Below are 6,954 nucleotides of genomic sequence, written 5' to 3' on the forward strand. Positions count from 1 at the left end.
GTGTCCCCATTATTTTCGATTTACGGCTAAAATAAATTTTTCTAATTTTTTTCAATAACATATTCCTGCTTAAATAACTTTTTTACATAGGGATTAAGCATTTAGAACGATACATTGTTTAAAGTAAGGGCACTTTACTCTTGACATTTTACGGTTTTTTCAATTTTCTGAAAAATCCTATCATTAGATTTTTTTAAAAATACGATATTCTTGCTTAACTAACGTTTCTACATAGGGATTAAGCATTTAGAACGAAATCTAATGTCAGAAAATGGCACTTTACTCTTGACATTTTTCGGTTTTTTCAATTTTCTGGAAAATCGTATCATTAGATTTTTTTAAAAATACGATATTCTTGCTTAACTAACGTTTTTACATAGGGATTAAGCATTTAGAACGAAATCTAATGTAGGAAAATGGTACTTTACTCTTGATCGGTACGTTGGGACTTTGAAAATATTCGGGGGTTCCAATCGCTCGTCTGTTGCATCATAGCGCGTCTCGGCGCAATCGACCGATTCGCTCGATCCATTATTTTCGATTTACGGCTAAAATAAATTTTTCTAATTTTTTTCAATAACATATTCCTGCTTAAATAACTTTTTTACATAGGGATTAAGCATTTAGAACGATACATTGTTTAAAGTAAGGGCACTTTACTCTTGACATTTTACGGTTTTTTCAATTTTCTGAAAAATCCTATCATTAGATTTTTTTAAAAATACGATATTCTTGCTTAACTAACGTTTCTACATAGGGATTAAGCATTTAGAACGAAATCTAATGTCAGAAAATGGCACTTTACTCTTGACATTTTTCGGTTTTTTCAATTTTCTGGAAAATCGTATCATTAGATTTTTTTAAAAATACGATATTCTTGCTTAACTAACGTTTTTACATAGGGATTAAGCATTTAGAACGAAATCTAATGTAGGAAAATGGTACTTTACTCTTGATCGGTACGTTGGGACTTTGAAAATATTCGGGGGTTCCAATCGCTCGTCTGTTGCATCATAGCGCGTCTCGGCGCAATCGACCGATTCGCTCGATCCATTATTTTCGATTTACGGCTAAAATAAATTTTTCTAATTTTTTTCAATAACATATTCCTGCTTAAATAACTTTTTTACATAGGGATTAAGCATTTAGAACGATGCATTGTTTAAAGTAAGGGCACTTTACTCTTGACATTTTACGGTTTTTTCAATTTTCTGAAAAATCCTATCATTAGATTTTTTTAAAAATACGATATTCTTGCTTAACTAACGTTTCTACATAGGGATTAAGCATTTAGAACGAAATCTAATGTCAGAAAATGGCACTTTACTCTTGACATTTTTCGGTTTTTTCAATTTTCTGGAAAATCCTATCATTAGATTTTTTTAAAAATACGATATTCTTGCTTAACTAACGTTTTTACATAGGGATTAAGCATTTAGAACGAAATCTAATGTAGGAAAATGGTACTTTACTCTTGATCGGTACGTTGGGACTTTGAAAATATTCGGGCGTTCCAATCGCTCGTCTGTTGCATCATAGCGCGTCTCGGCGCAATCGACCGATTCGCTCGACCCATTATTTTCGATTTACGGCTAAAATAAATTTTTCTCATTTTATTCAATAACATATTCTTGCTTAGATAACTTTTTTACATAGGGATTAAGCATTTAGAACGATATAATGTTTAAAATAAGGGCACTTTACTCTTGACATTTTACGGTTTTTTCAATTTTCTGAAAAATCCTATCATTAGATTTTTTTAAAAATACGATAATCTTGCTTAACTAACCTTTCTACATAGGGATTAAGCATTTAGAACGAAATCTAATGTCAGAAAATGGCACTTTACTCTTGACATTTTTCGGTTTTTTCAATTTTCTGGAAAATCCTATCATTAGATTTTTTTTAAAATACGATATTCTTGCTTAACTAACGTTTTTACATAGGGATTAAGCATTTAGAACGAAATCTAATGTAGGAAAATGGTACTTTACTCTTGATCGGTACGTTGGGACTTTGAAAATATTCGGGGGTTCCAATCGCTCGTCTGTTGCATCATAGCGCGTCTCGGCGCAATCGACCGATTCGCTCGATCCATTATTTTCGATTTACGGCTAAAATAAATTTTTCTAATTTTTTTCAATAACATATTCCTGCTTAAATAACTTTTTTACATAGGGATTAAGCATTTAGAACGATGCGTTGTTTAAAGTAAGGGCACTTTACTCTTGACATTTTACGGTTTTTTCAATTTTCTGAAAAATCCTATCATTAGATTTTTTTAAAAATACGATATTCTTGCTTAACTAACGTTTCTACATAGGGATTAAGCATTTAGAACGAAATCTAATGTCAGAAAATGGCACTTTACTCTTGACATTTTTCGGTTTTTTCAATTTTCTGGAAAATCCTATCATTAGATTTTTTTAAAAATACGATATTCTTGCTTAACTAACGTTTTTACATAGGGATTAAGCATTTAGAACGAAATCTAATGTAGGAAAATGGTACTTTACTCTTGATCGGTACGTTGGGACTTTGAAAATATTCGGGCGTTCCAATCGCTCGTCTGTTGCATCATAGCGCGTCTCGGCGCAATCGACCGATTCGCTCGACCCATTATTTTCGATTTACGGCTAAAATAAATTTTTCTCATTTTATTCAATAACATATTCTTGCTTAGATAACTTTTTTACATAGGGATTAAGCATTTAGAACGATATAATGTTTAAAATAAGGGCACTTTACTCTTGACATTTTACGGTTTTTTCAATTTTCTGAAAAATCCTATCATTAGATTTTTTTAAAAATACGATAATCTTGCTTAACTAACCTTTCTACATAGGGATTAAGCATTTAGAACGAAATCTAATGTCAGAAAATGGCACTTTACTCTTGACATTTTTCGGTTTTTTCAATTTTCTGGAAAATCGTATCATTAGATTTTTTTAAAAATACGATATTCTTGCTTAACTAACGTTTTTACATAGGGATTAAGCATTTAGAACGAAATCTAATGTAGGAAAATGGTACTTTACTCTTGATCGGTACGTTGGGACTTTGAAAATATTCGGGGGTTCCAATCGCTCGTCTGTTGCATCATAGCGCGTCTCGGCGCAATCGACCGATTCGCTCGATCCATTATTTTCGATTTACGGCTAAAATAAATTTTTCTAATTTTTTTCAATAACATATTCCTGCTTAAATAACTTTTTTACATAGGGATTAAGCATTTAGAACGATACATTGTTTAAAGTAAGGGCACTTTACTCTTGACATTTTACGGTTTTTTCAATTTTCTGAAAAATCCTATCATTAGATTTTTTTAAAAATACGATATTCTTGCTTAACTAACGTTTCTACATAGGGATTAAGCATTTAGAACGAAATCTAATGTCAGAAAATGGCACTTTACTCTTGACATTTTTCGGTTTTTTCAATTTTCTGGAAAATCGTATCATTAGATTTTTTTAAAAATACGATATTCTTGCTTAACTAACGTTTTTACATAGGGATTAAGCATTTAGAACGAAATCTAATGTAGGAAAATGGTACTTTACTCTTGATCGGTACGTTGGGACTTTGAAAATATTCGGGGGTTCCAATCGCTCGTCTGTTGCATCATAGCGCGTCTCGGCGCAATCGACCGATTCGCTCGATCCATTATTTTCGATTTACGGCTAAAATAAATTTTTCTAATTTTTTTCAATAACATATTCCTGCTTAAATAACTTTTTTACATAGGGATTAAGCATTTAGAACGATGCATTGTTTAAAGTAAGGGCACTTTACTCTTGACATTTTACGGTTTTTTCAATTTTCTGAAAAATCCTATCATTAGATTTTTTTAAAAATACGATATTCTTGCTTAACTAACGTTTCTACATAGGGATTAAGCATTTAGAACGAAATCTAATGTCAGAAAATGGCACTTTACTCTTGACATTTTTCGGTTTTTTCAATTTTCTGGAAAATCCTATCATTAGATTTTTTTAAAAATACGATATTCTTGCTTAACTAACGTTTTTACATAGGGATTAAGCATTTAGAACGAAATCTAATGTAGGAAAATGGTACTTTACTCTTGATCGGTACGTTGGGACTTTGAAAATATTCGGGCGTTCCAATCGCTCGTCTGTTGCATCATAGCGCGTCTCGGCGCAATCGACCGATTCGCTCGACCCATTATTTTCGATTTACGGCTAAAATAAATTTTTCTCATTTTATTCAATAACATATTCTTGCTTAGATAACTTTTTTACATAGGGATTAAGCATTTAGAACGATATAATGTTTAAAATAAGGGCACTTTACTCTTGACATTTTACGGTTTTTTCAATTTTCTGAAAAATCCTATCATTAGATTTTTTTAAAAATACGATAATCTTGCTTAACTAACCTTTCTACATAGGGATTAAGCATTTAGAACGAAATCTAATGTCAGAAAATGGCACTTTACTCTTGACATTTTTCGGTTTTTTCAATTTTCTGGAAAATCCTATCATTAGATTTTTTTTAAAATACGATATTCTTGCTTAACTAACGTTTTTACATAGGGATTAAGCATTTAGAACGAAATCTAATGTAGGAAAATGGTACTTTACTCTTGATCGGTACGTTGGGACTTTGAAAATATTCGGGCGTACGCGGCGCGCTCGGCGCTTCGAACAGCTCCGGTGTCCCCATTATTTTCGATTTACGGCTAAAATAAATTTTTCTAATTTTTTTCAATAACATATTCCTGCTAAAATAACTTTTTTACATAGGGATTAAGCATTTAGAACGATACATTGTTTAAAATAAGGGCACTTTACTCTTGACATTTTACGGTTTTTTCAATTTTCTGAAAAATCCTATCATTAGATTTTTTTAAAAATACGATATTCTTGCTTAACTAACGTTTCTACATAGGGATTAAGCATTTAGAACGAAATCTAATGTCAGAAAATGGCACTTTACTCTTGACATTTTTCGGTTTTTTCAATTTTCTGGAAAATCGTATCATTAGATTTTTTTAAAAATACGATATTCTTGCTTAACTAACGTTTTTACATAGGGATTAAGCATTTAGAACGAAATCTAATGTAGGAAAATGGTACTTTACTCTTGATCGGTACGTTGGGACTTAGAAAATATTCGGCCGTACGCGGCGCGTCTCGGCGCTTCGAACAGCTCCGGTGTCCCCATTATTTTCGATTTACGGCTAAAATAAATTTTTCTAATTTTTTTCAATTACATATTCTTGCTTAAATAACTTTTTTACATAGGGATTAAGCATTTAGAACGACATGTTGTTTAAAATAATGGTACTTTACTCTTGTGATTTTTCGGTTTTTTTTGATTATTTTGAAAAATAAATTTTTGTAATTTTTTTAAATACGATATTCGTGATCAGTGAACGATTTCACATATGGATTAAGCATTTAGAATCGTGCGGACGCGTTATTAAAAAAGTTTACTCGATGCGATGGGACTTTAAAAAGTTTGTGAAAATTTTCATATTGGGAAAAAATGTGTAATTTTTTGTCTAGTTTACGGTAGTGTAATTTATTTTAATGTTTACTATAAAAATTTTTTTCGTTCGTTCACGCGCTATGTTACAACAGCACGGCCGGGCGGTCTGTTGCCGCGGCGGTTTACACTCATAAGCGCGCGTGCTATTCGGCCGGCGGCGCCGGCGTCCTTGCCGGCCGTTCGGTATCTATAAGAGATACACGGTCCGTGCGAGGCGGACGGAGCAGAGCGGGTTTTGGGCCAATTCTACGATCTCGGTCGAGAAGCTGTCTCAGAGCTCCTTCGGGGCTTCGGTCCTGACTGTTTCGTGCCGTTTACGTTACGGACTTTTCTCCACACAGCGTGGCCACGGGTCGGTGTCTTTGACCGAATGGCCCATATGTGGCAAGCCCTACGGGGTTGGTTACCCGTATGCACTTTGTATGTATACTCGTACTCACTGAGCAATCGACTCTTCTGTCCGAGCGATGGAAAAATTTTTTAAAATGCATCTGTAAGATTTGGAAGCAAATCGTACCAATTGAAAACTGTGGCTAAAATGAATAGCCCAGTGGAGAGAGAAAACTATCAAAAAACTGATTTTTTAAATCAAGAGGTGTCAGAAATCGAAATGCCTAGCGCGAGCGGAAGAACACGCTTTCTCGCCAGTCCAGCATGTGTCCTGTCCGTTCTTCCTCGGCTTGCCGATTTTGCCCAGATCAGAGGTTTCGTGCTTCCGGCGGTCAGAAGATCAGCGTGAGCGTACGCGCTTCCACGACTATGGCATCACCCATGTACTTTTTCCTTTGAATATATTTGAGTACATAAAAAATATTAAAACATATAGAGAGAACTGTGTCTTGGATCTTAAAAATTTGTCAATAGCGATGATATATTATTACTTAACTTGAAGTATTTGTACGTTTTAGCTGGGACGTACATTTATCTTACAAGATGTTAATAGCGAGACTCTTGAAGATAAAATTATCTTGTGATTTTATGAAGGCAAAGATAGAAACGTACGAAGCTGGCGTACGTAGAAAAATGTGATTTTATGATAGAACAAAAATATAATACGTACGTCTTTGGGCGTACGGTAATATCTGTATGGTAGAAAAATGAAAGAAATTGAGCGTTAAAGAAGATATGTTACAAGCGCGGAATGTGGCAAAACTTGTACATATTTGAAAGAGAAAAATGGTGTGTCGACCTGACATATATATATGAAACAGGCGACGATGGAAAAGGATTTAAATTTTGTCCATTTTATATATACATATTGTATAGTTCCCTGGTTGATCCTGCCAGTAGTCATATGCTTGTCTCAAAGATTAAGCCATGCATGTCTCAGTACATGCCGTATTAAGGTGAAACCGCGAATGGCTCATTAAATCAGTTATGGTTTCTTAGATCGTACTAAAATTTACTTGGATAACTGTGGTAATTCTAGAGCTAATACAT

General features: G+C 33.6%; 1 non-coding gene across 1 annotated transcript in view; it reads left to right on the forward strand.

Moving 5' to 3' along the window:
• The first annotated feature begins 6,781 nt into the window (after nt 1-6,781).
• The window catches only part of LOC143262404 (small subunit ribosomal RNA), a 1,921-nt gene continuing 1,748 nt past the window's right edge, over nt 6,782-6,954 (forward strand). Inside the window, exon 1 of the ribosomal RNA XR_013036225.1 lies at nt 6,782-6,954. This exon is cut by the window's right edge and continues 1,748 nt beyond it. This is a non-coding gene — a ribosomal RNA (small subunit ribosomal RNA).

Source organism: Megalopta genalis, unplaced genomic scaffold (genome assembly GCF_051020955.1).
Source record: "Megalopta genalis isolate 19385.01 unplaced genomic scaffold, iyMegGena1_principal scaffold0129, whole genome shotgun sequence".
NCBI lineage: Eukaryota > Metazoa > Arthropoda > Insecta > Hymenoptera > Halictidae > Megalopta > Megalopta genalis.